This window comes from Hypanus sabinus, chromosome 12 (assembly GCF_030144855.1).
Source record: "Hypanus sabinus isolate sHypSab1 chromosome 12, sHypSab1.hap1, whole genome shotgun sequence".
Lineage (NCBI taxonomy): Eukaryota > Metazoa > Chordata > Chondrichthyes > Myliobatiformes > Dasyatidae > Hypanus > Hypanus sabinus.
In genome coordinates, this window is record NC_082717.1 from 77,443,794 (window position 1) to 77,465,118 (window position 21,325).

Genomic DNA, 21,325 nt, shown 5'->3' on the forward strand with positions numbered 1-21,325 from the left:
AAACAGGCAGACAGCTCTGGTTCAGGTTTTGAGCATAATGGCTGTGGTCCATTCTCCATATCAGGTAGTAAGTTAAGTCACCTCAATCCAGCTGGCTCCTTGCCTGCTTTCAGTCCATGCTGGGTTGAGTGTCAAGCTAGCAACTCGGCCTCATATAAATGACAAATGCTAAAGAAACAGCCAAGTTGCAGCCTGATGCATCAAACAAGGTGCGGGAAGGAACTTGACATTAAACATTAAGGCAGTAAATGCATCAGGGTTAAATTGAAGGCGCATTATTCTGATTCCTGGTTTCTAGTTGGTTTCCAGTCCCACTGTCTCCAGCAGAACAAAGCCTGGTGCTTTAATCATCCAAACGTCAGGCAATTCCCTGCTCTATAACCACTGGGGCCTGACACCCGCTGCTACGATTTGGGCCAGTGCTTAAATTAATACTGGGACTTTCCTCACTCTTGGGGATGCCACACCTCTGCCTTGACTTGGCTTCAACCCCTCCTCTACCTTCCCTTGCCTGGACCATGCCTTCCCCTTGCCTCTACCTCTGCCCCGCTCATCTCTACTTTCCTCGACCATTTCTCACCCGCGCCTCTGCCACTACTCACCTCTCCATTGTTAGCGTTGATTGCTGTCAATAAAGTATTATTAATAAGGTATTTAGTAGCTTTCTTTGCTTTGCCTTTGCTGCCAGTAAGTAGTCGCCGGGCATCACCAGTGCCATCTTAAACTGAAATGGAGAAGTATTGGAGTTTAAGCTTTATTCCAACGACAAAAGCATGCATGTCTCCTTAAAATATATTGGGCAATATTAAATGGACATTTCCAGCTATAATCTCCCTATTGCTCAGATTTCCAGCTCCCTGCGTAACAAGGTCTCAGAAACTTGAAATATGTCAGATGACAAATGTTACATTAGGCATCACTCCTAACAGTAAATACTGGAAAGGGTATGGTTGAACAAGGAACCATCCATTGAGGAATTATCCAGTGTTAATTTAAGTTTCTGCGGTATCAAGGATACAAGTGAATAATACACAGAAGTGGCGAAGGTGAGGACATAGTCGTTATTACTCGTGATACTGAGATCAAGAGTCAAATGTATCTTGCCACAGTTACAGAGGCTTGAGTAATTTTAAAAACGCTGGTTAGGCCACATCTGAAGTACTGCATTCAATTCTGGTCACCCCATTGTAGGAAGGATGCAGTGGCCTTGGAGAGAGTACAGGGAAGCTTATTGGTATGCTGCCCATATTATTGTGTGCTTTAGGGAGAGGTTGGACAAATTAGGATTATTTTCTCTGGAGTAGTGGAGGCCGAGGACAGACCTGATTGAAATGTATAAGAGTGTTAGTGGATTACATGGAGTAGGCAGCCAGTGACTTTTCACAGGGATGAAATGTTTAATAGTAGAGGGCATGCATTTAGGGAAAAGGGAGTAAGTTCAAAGAAGAAGCTTTATTAGACAGAGAGTGGTGGGTGTGCTGCCAGGGATGGTAGTGGAGGCTCTTTGATAGGCACATGACATCTGTAGAGAATGGAGGATCATGGACCTTGTGTCAGCAGAAGGGGTAATTTAGTTGGTCATTTAATTGCTGGTTTAATTAGTTCAGCATGACAAGATGGCTTGAAGGGCCTGTTCCTCTGTCGTACTGTTCGATGTTCTCATGTGGAATGTGAAACTCACCTTTACAAGCGACTGTCATTTTGCAGCATTTGATTCAGCAGGGAGAGAGAATTCAACCAGAGATGCAAGGAAGGGAGTTCAACGAGTGATCCAAAAGTTATGGTATCCATCTTTCTGGCATTCATCTGGAGGAAACATTTACTCTGCATTGTCATTCACAACTCCCTCATTTTTTTTTTTACCTCCAGTGAGTCGAGGCCCAGACCATTAAATGCTCCTCATATATTAACCCTTTCATTTCTAGGGTAATTCCCATGAACTTCCTCTGGACTCTCACCAGTGCCAGCACATTCTTTCTTAGATATAGGGCCCAAATCTCCTCACAATGCTCCGTGTGGTCTGGCCAATGTCTTTATAAAACCTCAGTATTTCTTCCTTGATGGGACACACCTCAACCCCCTATGCTCTGGGGGAAAAAATCTTACTTAGTCTCCGCTTATAACTCAAACCCTGCAGTCTAGAGATCACTCTTGTGGACCTTAATTGGATCGTTTCTAGCTGAATGATCTCCTTCCTATAGTTGGTGATCAGGCCACCATACAATGACTGCAGTACATGCGCCTTGTTTTATGGTTTCTAGAAACCCACCCTCAATGGGAATTGCTGTGTACTGCTGATACTTAATACCGTGCAGTACTGAATAGAAATGAAGTACATTCACTTCCTCCTCATTATCATCCACTTAAATTCCATTGTCTACCCTAAAGACTTCCTCATTTATGATGAAATTTTGTTGCACTGGGAAATTGGCATCGGTGTCATACAGCGTTCCATGACTCTCTGTGTTTGGCTTGGCCACGTCACCACCAATGTTTTAGGGAGCTGGAGGACTTACTGCCATTTCACTACACCGCTTAATGAAAGTACCTGCCTGTCTGCAAAATAATGCCGATGCCCATTTGTTTGCCCTCCGCTCCAATAAAATATATATAGACCAGGCGGAGGTCTGACATGGTGGATCTCAACCCAAAACGTTGACTGCTTCTTCTTTTCCATAGGTGCTGCCTGGCCTGTTGAGTTCCTCCAGCATTTTGTGTATGTTGGAGCTCTGCCTCTCTTTCCAAACAGGGGTAAGTTGGTGCTGAAGGAGGAAACATTAAGATTGGGGACGCATGGCATATTACTTCTAAAGGCAACAAAATGTACAACAACTTGTTGGACAAATACATGCAAAATGTCTTCTTCAAATTAGAGGCCAACAAAGATTTGACAGGAGTTGAAACAATAAGAATTATGTAGCACCATTCACAAAATGCCCTGAAACATTGTTGGAATACATATGCATGATAATCTTAAATTAACACAAAATGATAATGATCAATTAATCATGATATTGCTTGAGGATTAAATGATGACTTCCCTAACATTGCCCTGAGATTACTTGAATTTATCTAAGAGGGTAGATGGGACTTTGGTTTAATGACATTTTTAATATTCTGAAAATGGTATTATTGCCCTGTAGCACACGCTTAATATTGCACTGCAAGCTCAACCTGGGTTTTAGAGCTTAAGTTGTCTTAAGACTTCTGGAAGGGTGTTACAGACTTGCATTGTTTTCATTACTTACATTCATTGTGATTACCACAATAATTTAAGTGATTTGAGTAGGAGCTATGACAGTGGCAGCAGGCTAGCTAAATGGGAAGACAAGTTACAACATTATTCAATTAGCAAAGCAGAATGATCTAAATTCAAACCTAAATCAACTTAGCACAGACTGAGCAAGACACTGCAAAGTACTGATATAATGGTTGAGGTATTCCACACCTTTTGATGATCCCTTTTTCTCCCTGATTAGTTACATGAGCCAAACATGCAAAATGCCAGTACTGTCTTCAGTTCTTCTGAAACTACCTGAGCAAGTGAATTAAGGTAGGTACACTTCACTTAAAAAAAAAGTGAAGTTAGTATCATGCAAATCATTTCCATGGAAGAATAAAAGAAAAGGTTTCACAATCCTTTTTCTCCAGAAGTCTAATATGGGGTTTCTATTATTTTTCTTGGTGCTGTAATATGCATGTTGGCTGAGAAAAATATAAATTCCTCTTTCCTCCAAGTATATTGCATAATACATGTTTTCTCCTCCACAGATTAGATAAAAATAACCTGCTCCCCTTATGGTGATTCAGTGTCTGATATTTTTCTTTACTGAAGGAATACCTAACGTTTCATTATATGGGATTCATGACCTTTTTCTTTTACTGGAGTGTAATGAAGGAGTTTGCTTTCCAAACAATCTAGTGGGCTGCTGCTACACTTTCCCAGATAATCTTGCAATGCATGCATTTCCCTTTCCCAGCGCACCTTCCTATTCATGTGTCCTGTCATGCAAAAGCAAGTTTGGTGCTAAATGATCCAAGAGGTTCAATGGCTCACATCGGAAGATGCTGGTGATTGCTGCCCACAGAACGTCCCCCACCCCACTGTAATGCCAGTGTGCAATTCTGCTTGGAAATCATTTCAGTGAGTAGCAGGATATAAGGAGATGAGGCAATAAGTTCTTCATGCCTACTCATCACTCATGATGAATGTTTAACCATTAGCCAAATTCTACTTTCCTATTTCATTCCCAAAATGTTTGATTCCCCCATGTAGTCCAATAATCTATTATCTACTTAACGACACAGCTTTATAGGGGTAGAGAGTTCCAAAGACATAGGACCTTTGAGAGAAGACATTTTCCTTCATTCCAGTCTTAAATGTATCATGAGACTAAACTCCCTAATCATAGATAAAGGTTGTTCCCGCATTATGGCAGGCTGTGCTCCCCGAAAGTGGTCCATATTGTGATTTTCTGTTATTTGTGAATGTGTCAAGAAATGTGCGTTGAAATAAAATATGTTTATTTATTTACTTTTCCTCATTAAAATTCATATGAGCTTATTTTTATTTAGTTTTGCAGTTTTTGGTAGTGAGTTGCAAATTCTGGAAGACAAATTTCTGTAACTTAAGCTGCTCTAACACAGGACTTTCTTACCATAGGAAACATATTCACAGTATCTACTGCTCCTCGGGGATGTGTGATTAGCCCACTACTCTGTTGTCTCCAGAACCATGACTGTGTGGCTAGGCACAGCTCAAAATAAATTTGCTGATGATACAATTATTGTTGGCAGAATTTCAAATGGAGAGGGTGTGCTAAAGAACAAAGAACAATGAACAAAGAACAGTACAACACAGTACAGGCCATTCGGCCCACAATGTTGTGCCAACACTTAAACCCTGCCTCCCATATAACCCTCCTCCTTAAATTCTTCCATATACCTGTCTAGTAGTCTCTTAAATTTCACTAGTGTATCTGCCTCCTCCACTGACTCAGGCAGTGCATTCCAAGCACCAATCACTCTCTGAGTAAAAAACCTTACTCTAGTATCCCCCTTGAACTTTTCTCCCCTTACCTTAAAGCCATGTCCTCTTGTATTGAGCAGTGATGCCCTGGGGAAGAGGAGCTGGCTGTCCACTCTATCTATTCCTCTTAATATCTTGTATATCTCTATCATGTCTCCTCTCATCCTCCTTCTCTCCAAAGAGTAAAGCCCTAGATCCTTTAATCTCTGATCATAATGCATACTCTCTAAACCAGGTAGCATCCTGATAAATCTCCTCTGTACCTTTTCCAATGCTTCCACATCCTTCCTATAGTGAGGTGACCAGAACTGGACACAGTACTCCAAGCGTGGTCTAACCAGAGTGTAATAGAGCTGCATCATTACCCCGTGACTCTTAAACTCTATCCATCGACTTATGAAAGCTAACACTCCATAAGCTTTCTTAATGACCCTATCTACCTGTGAGGCAACTTTCAGGGATCTGTGGACATGTACCCCCAGAAGCCTCTGCTCCTCCACACTCCCAAGTATCCTGCCATTTACTTTGTACTCTGCCTTGGAGTTAGTCCTTCCAAAGTGTACCACCTCACACTTCTCTGGGTTGAACTCCATCTGCCACTTCTCAGCCCACTTCTGCATCCTATCAATGTCTCTCTGCAATCTTCAACAATCCTCAACACTATCCACAACACCACCAACCTTTGTGTCATCTGCAAACTTGCCAACCCACCCTTCTACCCCCACATCCAGGTCATTAATAAAAATCACTAAAAGTAGAGGTCCCAGAACCAATCCTTGTGGGACACCACTAGTCACAACCCTCCAATCTGAATGTACTCCCTCCACCATGACCCTCTGCCTTCTGCAGGCAAGCCAATTCTGAATCCACCTGGCCAAAATTCCCTGGATCCCATGCCTTCTGACTTTCTGAATAAGTCTACCTTGTGGAACCTTGTCAAATGCCTTATTAAAATCCATGCAGATCACATCCACTGCACTACCCTCATCTATATGCATGGTCATGTCTGAAAAGTGAGATATATCAGCCAGTTGAGTGGTGTTGCAGCAACGTCAGTAAGATCAAAGAACTGATTGTGGACTTCAGAAAGGGTAGGATCAGGGAACACACACCAGTCTTCATAAAATGATCAGACATGGGAAGAGTGAGAAACTTCAAGTTCCTGAGTCTCAAAATCTCAGATGATCTATCTATCCTGGATCCAACATATCAAAGCAGCTAGAAGGAAGGCACAACAGTGGCTATATTTCATTAGGAGTTTGAGGAAATTGGTATGCCTCCAAAGACACTCACAAATTTCTAGAGATGTACCATGGAGAGCATTCTAACTGGCTACATCACCATCTACGTTTGGTGGGGGGGGCGTGGTGCGCAGGTTCAAAATAAGCTGCAGAGAGCTGTAAGCTTAGTCAGCTCCATCATGGGCACCAGTCTCTGTAGTTATCCAGGACATCTTCAAGGAGCGGCTCCTCAAAGCATGGCATCCTTTATTAAAGACCCCCATCACACAGGTCATGCCTTGTTCTCATTGCTCATCAGCAAGCCTGAAGGCACACACTTCTTCCCCTCTGCTATCCAGTTTCTGAATGGACATTGAACCCATGAACGCTACCACACACACACACACACACACACACACATACTGTAATTCAAGTATTTTTTTCTATTATTATGCATTGCATTGTACTGCTGCCACAAAGACAACAAATTTCATGACATATGCTGATAATATTAAACCCGATTCTAATTCTGTGTCAAGCACCTTGGGATCTAAATATATTTAAAATCACCTCTCATTTTGAGTGAGTTTGGAGGAGGAGGAACCCCAGATATTTCCACTGTCTCTCGTTTACAAGGAACATTAAGATTAAGTTTAAATCCTTGCTTGTCAGGACCCTTTCCACATAACCATCCATTTCCTGTGAGAGCTGGTTTGAGAGTGCGATCACAAATGGGCCTCTCAACCAAAATTTCTTATTGCATCATTGAACTAGTCTGCCAATTTGATCAAAGACATGGGTTCCTTATCGTGAGTGTTCTGCAAGCCTCTTTGAAAGAGCAAGATTAACTTAAGAATATGTCAGGAAAGCAATGGGATCAGTGAAGGTGTGACCATCCTCATTTTAACGCGCTGCAGCCCCATTTTGGTAGGGATGAGAGATGTCCTCAACAGACTCTTGCTAATTTAGAATGGATTGGTCAGTGCTCTGCAGGAATGGTGTTGCATCTTCAATTTTATGAGCATCCCATTGATATAACTTTTAAATCACAAGGGGGAGAAATTCGTCAGAGATAACATTTTTTTTTGGAAATGTGATACCCAATGCAGTACAATCCACAAACAACATTCTTCATTGAGGCAGACACGTGAACCATTATCCAAAACACAAACTATTACCTTTAGAATGTAAGTACAAATTATTACCTTCAGAATGTGAACTAGTGCTTTGGAAGCTGAAAGGTCTGAAGGTAGATAAGTTAGCTGGCCCAGATGGATTGCACCTCACTCTTCAGAAGGAGCTAACTGAGGAGATTGTGGAGGTAATAGTAGTGATTTTTCAAGAATGACTAGATTCTGGAGGACTAGAAAATCACAAATAACACTCCACTCTTAAAGAGGGTGGGAGGCAAAAGACAATTAATGACAAAAGGAAATTATAGGCTAGTTAGCCTGACCTCACTGATTGGCAAGATGTTAGAAGCCATTTTTAAGGATGAGGCTTTGGGTTATTTGGATGTACATGAAGAAACGGACCAAAGTCAGCATGGTTTCCTTAAGGGGAAACCTTGCCTGACAAATCTGGTGGAATTCTTTAAGGAAATAACAGACAGGACAAACAAAGGAGAGTCAATGGATATTATTTACTTGGTTTCTCAGAAGGCCTTTGATAAGGTGTGCACGTGAACCTGCAAAACAAGATAAACAAACGATGGTATTACAGGAAAGATATTAACATGGCCAGAATATAGATTGACTGGCAGGAGGCAAAGAGTGGAAATAAAAGAGGCATTTTTTGGCTGGCTGCTGGTGGTGAGTGGTGTTCTGCAGGGGTTGCTGGTGGGTCCACATCTTTTCACGTTATATGTTAATATTCTACCTAGGAGAATTAATGGTTTTGGTAGTTTGCAGATATAAAGATCGGTATAGGGGCAGATAGGACTAAAGCAGAAAGTCTGCAGAAGAACTTGGACAGATCAGGAGAATGGAGAAAGGAGTGAGAAATGGAAGTACATGATATTACACTGATGTATAAGGAAAAGGCAAAGACTATCTTATAAATGAGAAGTGAATTCAGAAATCAGAGGTGCAATGAGACTTGGATGTCCTAGTGTAGAATTCCCTGAAGGTTAACTTGAAGGTTGAGGCGATAGTAAGGAAGACAATTGCTTCGTTAACGTTCATTTCAAGAATACTGGAAGATAAAAGCAAGAATGGAACGCTGAGACTTTGTAAGACTTTTATCAGACCACATATGGAGTATTGTGAGCAGTTTCTGGCCTTATATCTAATAAAGGATGTACTGGCATTAGAGAGTGTCCAGATAATGATTTTAAGAATTAAAGTTTTTGGTTCTGAGCAGATTTTGACGGCTCTGGGCCTGTACTCACTATACTTTAGAAAAATGAAAGGGGTCTCGCATTGAAACCTATTGAATATTGAACACCCTAGATAGACTGGATGTGGAGAATATGTTCCCAGCAGTGAGACAGTCTAGGACCAGAAGGCACAACCTCAAAATACAAAGATGTCCCTTTAGAACAGAGATGAGGAGGAAATTTTAGCCAGAGTATGGTGACTCAGTGGAGTTCATTACTACAGTTGGCTATGTAGGCCAAGATATTGGGTATACTTAAAGCGGTGTTTGATAGGTCCTTGATTAGTCAGGATGTCAAAGGTTACGGAGAGAAGGTAGGAGATTGATGTTGAGAGGTAAAATAAATCAGCACTGATCGAATGTTAGATAGATTTGATGGGTTGATTGACCTAATGCTGCTCCTGTGTCCTGCGATCTTATGGTCTTAGAAAAGAGGTTAGAGACACCAAAGACTGCAGATGCTGGAATCTGGAAGGACATGCAAGATGCTGGAGGAACTCAGCAGGTCAGGCAGCATCTGTTGGGGGTGATGGACAGTCAGTGTTTCAGGCTGAGGCACTTCATCTAGCTTAATCCAGATGAAAGTCCTTGACCCAAAACTTCACCTCTCAAGCTTCCTTCATAGTTTGCTCCTTGTTCATTGAGTTTCTCTAGAATCATGTGTGTTACTTGAACCTCCAGGTAGCCATGAAACAAAGAGAAGAACGGCATCACGATCCTCAACCTCCAAATCCCCGCTTTCCGCACAAAAACTACAAACAAAAACAGAACAGGCACATCGACCCCTGAATCTGCCTCCCCCGCACACACAATTAAACGAGAAAGATCAGGTGAAAAACATAGACCATAAAAAACTATAAGACTGAAAAAAAGTCCATAGTCCAAGTCCACATCCAAAACACAGAAAACCTGGGTAACATTCTCCAGGCACAGCAGCAGGCTCTCCCCTCTCCAACAGCAGAGTGATTCCACCAATGACCAATGGGCAGTCTCCCCTCTCCGGTAGCCGAGTGATCCCACCAGCAATCAAAAGGCAGTCTTCCCTCTCTGGTAGCCATGTGATCCCACCAGTGATAATAGACAATAGACAATAGGTGCAGGAGTAGGTCATTCGGCCCTTCGTGCCAGCACCAGCATTCAATGTGATCATGGCTGATTATCCACAATCAGTATCGCGTTCCTGCCTTCTCCTCATATCCCTTGACTCCACTATCTTTAAGAGCTCTGTCTAACTCTTTCTTGAAAGCATCCAGAGAATTGGCCTCCACTGCCTTCTGAGGCAGAGCATTCCATAGATCCATAACTCTCTGGGTGAAATAGTTTTTCCTGAACTCCATTCTAAATGGCCTACCCCTTATTATTAGACTGTGGCCTCTGGTTCTGGATTCCCCCAACATCGGGAACATGTTTCCTGCCTCTAGTGTGTCCAATCCCTTAATAATCAAATGGGAGGCAGCTGGCACTCTCCTTCCACGTTTCAATCTCCCTCATTGCTTTAATCGGTGAACAATGGAAGCTTTAATCAAAGAAATGGAGTCGAAAATCAGCTCACACCCTGTCCTGCAGCCTTCTCACCAAGAGGTTCACACACCCTGCCTCTGTTTCTTGGAATCCTCTTGGAGACTGCTGAGTGCTGAAGCAGCAAAACCACCTCCAAACTGCAGATCACAGGCTACAACAATTCCAGAATCACATTCAAGACAAAAAAAAACAAATGCATAAGACATAAAAGAAGTGAAATATATGGTTTCTTGGTCTATACAGAATATGTCGACCATGGTAATGTTTCGCACAGGCCCTATTTTGGCCGGAAGGAGGGAATTGATTATGAAAGATGATTTTGCAAAGATGATTTGTGAAAAGCACAGGGTCTTTTTTGAGGAAGTAGTTAGATGAAGCAGATTCTGACAGAAATTTGATGTATTCCTCAGTAAATCAAAGTAATTTTCTAAATATTGACAATGTTAAAGTGATTCCATAAATCTTCACTCAAAATTGATATGGCCTCACAAAAGTTCAGGAAAAAAAATCTTTACTTCATTGGTAACAAAGTATTTACATAACGGTATCAGTCTTGGGACAGTGAACAGCATTTCACATTTAATTAATTATCTCTTGGAGTTAAATCACACTCATTGGCACTTCATATGCAGACGAAAACCTGCAAACAGCAGGTGAGGTCAATGATGGTTTAAACTGATAGTTGTGGTGTCGGTTGAGGGTGGAACATTGACTGAGATACAAGGACTCCATTTAGAGTAATTTATGGGGTTTTATATTTTCACTGAACAGGCAATCAGAACTACAGCTTAACATCTAAACCAGTACGCTGTACAATGCAACCTCTCATTATGTGCTGCTGTTCCGGAATGAGACTGAAATCCACAGACTTATGATTCAGAAGCAAGAATGTGGGGGCAAATTGACCTAAGAAGTGAAGCAATTGCACTTTAATTGCCCTGTGGGCAGCCAAGAGTCCTCAAGTTAGGTTGGGCAGAGCTGTGGTACAGCACAAAGCACTCTGATAAAGGAGAGAGAATAAAGCCTGTAGTATATAGACACCAGTACAACACTTGATCTCAGACTTTGATCCAGAAGCTAGCTTGGAAGGGGATGGGCTGTTAAAACTGCTGCGGACTCCTGCCTCCTACGTGGTCAAGTTCCGTGGTTGCCCAAGGAGGGGAAAGTGAAAAGCAAATGGAAGTAAACCAATCTCCGCTATTTATGGCAGAAGACCCCGGGCAGGGGAGATGGATATGGAGAAGGAGACAGAAGAACAAGAGAGAGGGAAAATCAAGGCCAAGTCTGACCAAACAGGAGAGCAAAAGATTCCTTATGTAGACTGTCTCAGTTCTAAAGGGAAGCGTAAAGGAAGTCCCATCTTTAGCACTTACCCTAGCCTCTCACCTTGGGTCTGCTGTTGCAAATATTACATGGCCTGCTCCTTGAACTTGCCGACAAACTTCAGTCATGGTCCTGACAATGTCACCAGGCCAGGATTCTTGAGTAAATCCATGAGATTGCCTTTCGGTGGTCTGAAATGTACAGTCTGTGTTGAATTTTAAATGATGTGCGGTGGAGAGGTTTCTCAGTCCTGAATTTCCCTGCTCCAGCTTCTTCCACCCCATCAGATCTTGTACAGCACCCGTCGCCAACCTCAGCGCACCCCATCACCCGTCACAGCGAAATAAATGTTTTTGAAGTAAAGTCACTGTAGTAATGTAGGAAACATTGTGGCCAATCTGTGCACAGCATGCCAGACAATCGTATCTATCTATCTACTTTTACACCACACGCTGCATCCGCAAGGCAAACAGCATTATGAAGGACCCCATACACCCCTCATACAAACTCTTCTTCCTCCTGCCATCTGGGGAAAGGCACCGGAGCATTCGGGCTCTCACGACCAGACTATGTAACAGTTTCTTTCCCCCAATCTATCAGACTCCTCAAGACCCAGAGACTGGACTGACACCAACCTACTGCCCTCTACCGTGCCTATTGTCTTGTCTATTATTTAATGTAATGCCTGCACTGTTTTGTGCACTTTATGCAGTCCTGGGTAGGTCTGTAGTCTAGTGTAGTTTCTTTTTCTGTGTTGTTTTCACGTAGTTCAGTGTAGTTTTTGTACTGTTTCATGTAGCACCATGGTCCTGAAAAACATCTCGTTTTTACTGTGTACTGTACTAGCACTTATGGTCGAAATGACAATAAAAAGTGACTTGACTTGACTTGATTTAATTTTATGTCTCTGCACTCAACTGCCACCTCAAAACAACAAATTTCACATCCTGAAAGACAATGATAATAAACATGATTTTGATAATGATTCGGATTCTAAGCCTACCTCTATTGGTGCTAGACAAGGAAGTATTAATGGCTAGGAATGAGTCAATAACCCCTCTATTATACTTTGAACAGTGCTATGACCCACTAAAGTGGGTAGATGGTGACATAATTGCATCTAGGAAACAGCACCTCTGACACTACAGTACTTCCTCAAACCAATGCTCCTCAAATTTCTCCAGTGAGAACTCAGCACATATAAAAGATGAATGTGTAACATTAGAATAGTTAGATACATGAACCAAAAGAAGGAGAAAGGTAACCAATCCATCAAAGCCGCTTCCCCATTTCCTTGGTGTGCAAACACCAGGGCGTTGCCTCGAATGGAGATCTGTAATTATAAGGAGAGGCAGGATAGGCAGCAATGTATGAGTTTGAGGTGTGGCCTTACAGAGCTTTATAGGATGGTGAAGGGCATAGACAGGAAAGGTAGTTAGACTCTTTTGCCCAGGTCAGGGGAGTCCAAAACCAAAGGCCACAGGTTGGAGGTGAGAGTGGAGACATTTAAAAGAGACCTGAGGGATAGGTTTTTCACACAGAAAGTTGAGGTTTACTAGAGTAAGCTGCCTGAAGAGATTGTAGAGGCAGATGTAAGACATTCAGACTGGTACATAGATAAGAAAAGTGTAGAAAGACATAGGCTTAAACTAAGCAAATGGGATTCACATAAACAGGTTTCGTGGTTGGCATGGATGCTATGGACAATAAGGGTCTGTTTCTATGGTTCTAAGTTTGTCTCTAGTTGTCTCAATGTCTAAACAATTGATAACAGGGGAAAAGGCAGAATATGAGAATAAATTAGCAACATATGCACTCAGTGGCCCCTTCATGAGGCACACCTGTGTAATTGCTTGTTAATGCAAAAATCTAATCAGTCGATCATGTGGCAGCAGCTCAATGCATGCAGACATGCTCTGCATAGTGGATATTGGCCCACTGGAAAATTATGCTGGAGAGGTGGTAATGCAGACAAAGAGATGGCGGATGAATTTACTAAGTATTTTCAATCAGTCTTCAACTGTGGGATACACTAAAGAATGCCAAAATGCAAAGGTGTCGGGGGATGGAAGTGAATGTCGTTGTTATTACTAAGAAGAGATTATGGAAGCATTAGTAATGATCTTTTAAGAATCACGAGATTCTGGAATGGATCCTGAGGACTGGAAAGTTGCAAATGTCACTCCATTCTTTAAGAAGAGAGGGAGACATAAGAAACTGAGCGCAGTGGTTGGAAAGATGTAGGGAGTCATTATTAAGGATGAAATTTCTGGGTGCTTGGAGGCACATGACAAAATAGGCCAAAGTCAGCATTCTTATCTAAAGGGGAAATCTTGTCTAACAAATTTTCTTGAAATTCTTTGAGGAATTAACAGGCAGGATGGACAAAGGGGAGTCAGTGGATGTTGTTTATTTGGATTTTCAGAAGGCCTTTGAAAAGAGGCCACACATGAGGCTGCTTAACGAAATCAGAGCCCATGGTAATACAGGAAAGGTACTAGCATGGATGGAACATTGGCTGGCTGGCAGGAGGCAAAGAGTAAAGGGGGCCTATTCTGGTTGGTTCCCGTGACTATTGGTGTGCCACAGGGGTCGGTGTTGGGACCGCTTCTTTTCACATTGTAGTTCAATGATCTGGATGAAGGAGTTGATGACTTTGTGGCTAAGATTGTGGATATATGAAGATAGGTGGAGAGCCAGGCAGTTTTGAGGAAGCAGGGTTTCTGTAGAAGAACTTAAACAGATGTGGGGAACTGGCATAGAAGTGGCAGATGGAATATATTATAGAAAAGTGCAGGAGCTAACTTGAAATGTCTGATGCCACTTTTCTTCATGAACAGTCAGACTTCTTCTGACATGTATTGTGGTCCGTTGTCACTCACAGTTTGTTCTGGTAAGCTGTTTCTGGCGAAGATAGTCCTCAGAGCAAAGACAGCCTTTGCTGAGGTGGTTGACTTCATCGGTGTAACCTCCAGCCACTTCGAATGAGCATCCACAGCAATCAGAAACATGGAGTCTAAGAGTGGCCCAGCAAAGTCAATATGTACTCTTTGTCATGGTGATGACAGCACTCCCACAGGGGTAATGGTGCCTGTGGGGTTATTTTGACTGAGGTAGTGGTGGAACTTGTTTACTCCCTATACTAGACTAAGGGCCTCTCGGTCGATCTGTGCGTAATTGCATTCTGCGCTTGTCAGTGATCTTGAAGCAAACACAACTGGCTGTTCAGATCCATCCTTCATAATGTGTGACCAAACGGCTCTAATGCCATAAGGGGACACAATGCATGCTAGTCTAAAGGGCAGGGATGTGTCATAATGGGTGAGCAGTTTATCAGATGTTATTAGCCTCTTTGTTTCATTGAATGCTTTTTTCCCCACATCTTTCTGACTATTCCCACTTTGACCCTGTCTGTAACAGGGCATTCAATGGATGCAGCACCGTAGCAATGTTTGGGAGAAACCGGTGGTAGTAGTTTACCAGGCCCAAGTATGACCTGAGTTGTGATACATTTTCCAGTTGGGTGCCTGTAGTGACTTATGTAACCCATGCTTGCCAATGATTTGGCCACAATATGAGATTTCATTCTTGAAAAACTCATATTTCTCTCTCTTTGCACATAGACCATACTCACTCAACCTGGTAAGCTCTTTACCAAGGTTCTGGAGGCCTTCTTCATTATTTTTGCCTGTCACGATGATGTCATCAAGGTAACATTGTGTTCCTGGGTTATCTAGGAGCAATTTGTCCATTGCTTATTGCCAAGTTGCTGGAGCTGATGTGACACCAAAGACGAGGCGATTATACTGGAACAGTCCCTTGAGAGTGTTGATTGTGAGGAACTTTGTGGTTGACTCCTCAATCTCCATTTGCAGACAGGTTTGTGACAAGTGAATCTCTGAAAGCCTCTCCTGGCCTGCCAAAGGTGCAAAAATGGCAGGGTATACTGCATAGTACACAGCACTGGTTTGATGCTCACTTTGAAATCACCACGTATGCGAATGGTGCCGGCCTTTCCTTTCTTGATCACCGGGACAATGGGCATGGCCCAATCACTCCACCCGACTTTGGAGACAATTTCAGATGCCTCCCAGCTCTGCAGTTCAGCATCACTTTAGGGTGTAGTGCTTAAGGCACTAGATGTGCTTTATGGAATCTTGGTGTTGCTGTTTCATCCAGTTCATTTCTGGCCTTCCTGCCTTTGAGTTTACCAATCCTGTTCTCAAGCACCTTCTCATTAGCATTAAGCAACCTTCCAGCCTCTGATTAGTGCTACTATTTGGGCTGATGTCACACTGATAGCTTTGATTGAGTGCCAGTCTAGTTGGATTTTTCTCAACCATTCACTTCTGAAAGGCACTGGCCCTCCAATTTTCAATACATAAAATTCTAACTATTGTGTTTAGCCTCTATACATCATACTTACTTTCAGTTTGCCTTTGGGAGACACTTTTTCACCTGTGTAAGTCTTTTGCATCACAGGGGCCTTCTCTAATGTTATATTAGAAAGCAGACTGTAGTTCTGCTGAGTCAGCCTCTGGAATTATGGACAAGTTGACCCAGTATCCAACTCCATATGAGGAGCATCGGACCTGCATTCACTGAAAGTTAGAAGAATGCAGGGGGATCTCATTGAAACCTACCAAATGTTGAAAGAATTAGATAGGGTGTATATGGAGAGGATGTTTTCTATGGTGGGGGTATCCAGGACTAAGGGGCACAGCTTCAAAATTGAGGGGCGGCCCTTTAGAACAGAGGTAAGTAGGATTTTTTTTAGCCAGAGATGTGGAATGCTCTGTAACAGACTGCAGTGGAGGCCAAGTCCATGCATATATTTAAGGTGGAAGTTAATCATTTCCTGATTGGTCAGGGCATCAAAGGATATGGTGAGAAAGCAGGAGTATGGGGTTGAGTGGGATCTGGGATCTGACATGTTGGAATGGCGGAGCAGACTTGATGGGCTGAATGGCCTAATTCTGTTCCTATGTCTTATGGTCTTATCATGGGAGGATTTGCCACTTTGACAACATCTTTGGCTTTTTGCACTATTCAGGGACATTTTGTGCATTTCACATTCTAACTTCTTTTCTGTAGTTATGCTGCATTCTTTGTTGCAGTCTCCAACAATATTGCAATGGACAATGCCCCTTCTAAGGTTAGGACTCTTTCAGATAATAGCCTCTTTTAAGCACTTTGACTATGCATGCCACATGCAAGCCTGACCCTTAATGCATACAGCAGTCCATCTCTAAAGTAATAGTACAGGGAAATCTTGAGTAGTTCTGCAATGTATTCAGAAAGGCTTTCATCTTTTGATTGGTTTCTTTTGTAAAATCTAAATCTACGAGTCCTTGTTCATCAGTCACTGAAGGTGAATGAGCAAGTGCAGCAGGCAGTGAAGAAGGCTAATGGAATATTGGCCTTTATTACAAAGGGAATTGAGTACAAGAGCAAGGAAATCCTCTTGCATTTGTACAGGGCCCTGGTGAGACCACACCTGGAGTATTGTGTACAGTTTTGGTCTCCAGGGTTAAGGAAGGACATCCAGTCTGTAGAGGAAGTGCAGCGTAGATTCACGAGGTTAATTCCTGGGATGTCCAGACTGTCTTACGCAGAGAGGTTAGAGAGACTGGGCTTGTACACGCTGGAATTAAGGAGATTGAGAGGGGATCTGATTGCAACATATAAGATTATTAAGGGATTGGACAAGATAGAGGCAGGAAATATGTTCCAGATGCTGGGAGAGTCCAGTACCAGAAGGCATGGTTTGAGAATAAGGGGTAGGTCATTTAGGACAGAGTTAAGGAAAAACTTCTTCTCCCAGAGAGTTGTGGGGGTCTGGAATGCACTGCCTTGGAAGGCAGTAGAGGCCAATTCTCTGGATGCTTTCAAGAAGGAGCTAGATAGGTATCTTATGGATAGGGGAATCAAGGGATATGGGGTCAAGACAGAAACTGGATATTGATAGTAGATGATCAGCCATGATCTCAAAATGGCGGTGCAGGCTCGAAGGGCCGAAAATCTCTCAGCTATTACCAGTGGTTTATGGCTCCAGTGATTTTGTAAAATTGTAACAATTTCATTGAATATCTTGCTTATTGGCTTTGCAGGGGTTACTAGGTTCTGTAAGAGACTCTATGTTCTTGGGTCCATTAAGCTAAGATGTGTAGGGACTTTCTTTTGCTCTCTTGCGTTGTTTACGTTACAATACAGTTCAACTCTCGCAATATACGATTCGCGGTCTTCATTAGCACTATCAAGTTTGTCAACATCCCTGACTGAAGCCATCGCCACGTTATTTTCACTTTAAATTCAACACCTCTTTCACTATTACTGTGCACTGTTATTAACGTCTTTGTTAACATCTGTGCAGCCTCCTCATGCTGTTTAACTCTCACTGTTTCATCCCGTAACTGTGGTGCAGTTGGTGATATTCTCTAACATTCAGGTTCACACTCATTGCCAATTTGTTGTGTCTATGCACAAGTACCGATGTATTAGATAAAAGCACTCACACGGGAGATGGCTTTTAACTGGTGTATTCACATTGCAATGAGAGGGAGAGAACAATGCATATGTATAGACAACAGATCAATATGTAGTGCTAAGGGGGAGTATGTCATTGCTCTAAAAGAAATGAATTCTTATATTACCCGGACCAAGTATCAGAACAAAATGTGATCTAACTGACTTTGACCATGGAATGGTTGTTGGTGCCAGATGGGGTGGTTTGAGTATCTCAGAAACTGCTGATCTCCTGGGATTTTCACGCACAACAGTCTCTTGAGTTTACAGAGAATGATGTGAGAAGGGAAAAAAAAATGGCCAGTACTGCAGTTCTTTGGGCAAAAATGCCATGTTAGTGGGAGAAGTCAGTGGAGAATGGTCAGACTGGTTCAAACTGAAAGGAAGGTGACAGTAACTCAGATAGCCATGCATTACAACAGTGGTGTGCAGAAGAGCATCTCTGAATGCACAGCACTTTGAAACCTGATGTGGATGGATCACAACAGCAGAAGACCAAGAACAGTTACTCAGTGGCCAGTTTATGAGGTGCAGGAGGTACCTAATAAACTGTCTACTGAGTGTATATAAAAGATTGCAAGAGCTTCTACAAAAATAGAAGCATAAATGAAGGTGGAAGTTTTATAGGTGATGAAAAGATGAGAAGTATAAAACACCCCAAAGATTAGCATCATCTACATGGCAAAGTCAGGAGCGTGGTGGATTAATCTTCAACTGTCTGAAAGAAAAATGCTCAAGAAGCTCATTAACAAAAAGAAAACGCAGCCCATGTGGTTAGTACACCATCCAGCACTCCCAGCATTCAATCCCTACAGTGCATCTGTAGAGCGTACCATCCACAAAATGCACTGTAGTTACTCAGCTCAGCCACTCTGACAGCATCCCACAAACGACTATCGTCAAGAAGAACCAGGGCAGCAAGCACATGAGAATACCACCACTTGCTGAATCCCTCCAAATCAAGCACCAACCTAAATTGGGATTATTTGGCTTTGTACTGATTTTGCTGGCCTAAATCATGGAACCCCTGTCCAATGGCTCTCTGGGTTTTCCCCTCACATAAGCAGTATTGCTTGAAGAAGGTTTCTTCACCAGACAGCTTCTCAAGGGCAGTGAGGGATAGGCAGTATACACAGGCCTTGTCTGTGAAGCTCATGTTCTAAAAATGAATACATAATAAGGCCGCTCTGGGATGGAGCATGGAAAGCCGGTCGCACAGATTCAACCCTGGCCTCTGGTGCTATCTGTGTGGAGTTTGCATGTTCTCCCTTTGACTGCATGGGTTTCTTCTGGACGCTCAGGGATGGAGCATGGAGAGCCGGTCGCACAGATTCAACCCTGGCCTCTGGTGCTATCTGTGTGGAGTTTGCATGTTCTCCCTTTGACTGCATGGGTTTCTTCTGGACGCTCTGGTTCTCTCCTACAACCCAAATGGTTCTGGTTCAGCGAATCAACTGGCTGCAGCAGATTTCTCCCAGTGTGTAGGTGAGTGGTAGAATCTGATGAAAGATTATGAGAATAAAGAAGAGTAAAAAGAAGGATTAATGTATGGATGAATGTAAATGTATATGTAATTATGTAAATATAGTAAGCGTTCGGCACGGACTAGAAGGGCCAATTTGGCCTGTTTCCGTGCTGTAGTTGCTATATGGTTATATGGTAGTGATACAATGAGGACTTAGTGGGCTAAAGGACCTGTGTCCATATTCTATGACTCTGTGACTCTAGTAAAAGAAATTCTGAAGGTCAAGTTGTTAAGGTGTCTTTCTAGCAAAAAAAGAGGCTCTTTAATATAAACAAAAATTGTAGTCCTAGGAAAAAAATGTTTTCATTTCAGTTGGTTTTGTGAATAAATTCTGGAGGACAAATATGTAAAATATCACTTTCAAATTGTGAAGCTGGGATCCTCAAACTTGAAAAGGTGTCTAGGTAAGGGAAAAGGATCAATTGCAAGCAAAACGTGTTTGTGAAGGAGACTGAAGACATTCACCTTTGCCTTCCTAAAGATTGTCTGGAAGAAATTGCAATTCATCAAGAGCGGTGAAGCCATGTGATGTGACAAAAGCAGTGGAGAGAATTAGAAAGCTTGTGGATGGATGCCCATGAGCTGGTTACACATGTACATTAGCCCTATATCTGCGGGTGGTGGCAACACTTAGGCATACAGTACTGTGCAAAAGTCTTAGGCACATGTACACTGTATAGCTTGGGTGCCTAAGACTTTAGCACAGTACTGTATTTGTCAATGTGGAGCAGAAAGCATATTTGTAAATCTAGCGGGAACAAAGGATGTTGGGAATGGTGACTGCAATGCATAAAATTACTACAGAACTGTGCAAAAGTCTTTGGCACCTTAGTTGTAGGTATGTGCTAAAGATATTTGCGCAGTACTGCATGAAATAACAAACCATTGCTCCTTAGTGAGGTGGAGGGTCAGGTGGAATGCTGTGAGTAAGTGTGTGCAATTAGGAAGAGTCTTTCCTAGCATTAATTCAGCTCTGATTGGCCAGTTAGAGCGAAACAAACTGAGGCAATTTCCATGAACTGGACAATGAAGGAGAAATTCTGAAGAAGGGTGGTATGAAATTGAAATGAATGAGTGTTTTAGTTTAGGGCATTCAGTACCACAAGAACTGCAAAAGGCTGAGAGCACAGTATCAATTACACTTTGAAGGCAATCCTGTGCATGTAATACGTTAAGCACATTTTACTGCGCAGTTAAAATACTTAAGAGACTTTATAGTCACTAACAGCTATATTGAAATTTACATACAGTATAATTCCTGTCTTCCAAGCACCAGCTCACCACAGCCTCAGTGTGTGAGAAATGACATGAGACGACACAGTTACTCACCAGGTGTGGCTCTGACAATGCCTCCCAAGCCCATAATCCTTGCCATCGAGAAGGGCAAGGGCAGCAGGCACATGGGAACACCGGCGAACGCAGGTCACCCTCCAAGCTGGCTCGCCAACTGGACTTGGAACTTCATTGTCATCCTTTCACTGTCACTGGGTTTAGGTCCCACCTAATGACATTGTGGGTGTATGCCAGAAGAGGCTGTAGTGTTCTAAGAGAGCCGTTCAGCACTGCCTCCTCAAGGGAAACTAAGGATGGGTAATTAAATGCTGGTTCCTTGACGGTGCTCGTAGATCCTGAAAAATGAATTGATAAGAAACAAAATTGATTGGATTAGTCTTTCTTAGAGCCTTTCTATTGTTTTTATACTACATTAATGATATTATCATACTGAACTAATGCTGTGGAATGCTTTATCAGCAAAATCCAATTTGTATATTACTGAATACTATTGAAATGCTCATACTTGTAAAT

The 21,325-nt window shown here is 42.4% G+C and overlaps 1 long non-coding RNA gene across 1 annotated transcript in view; it reads right to left on the reverse strand.

The window, feature by feature from the left end:
• LOC132403033 (uncharacterized) overlaps positions 1-20,991 on the reverse strand; it is a 43,164-nt gene extending 22,173 nt beyond the window's left edge. The window contains exons 1-2 of the long non-coding RNA XR_009515166.1: positions 20,849-20,991; positions 603-19,493 (exon numbers count right to left, since the gene is read on the reverse strand). This is a non-coding gene — a long non-coding RNA (uncharacterized LOC132403033). The remainder of the gene's footprint in view (positions 1-602; positions 19,494-20,848) is intronic.
• Between the last annotated feature and the right edge of the window lie 334 nt (positions 20,992-21,325).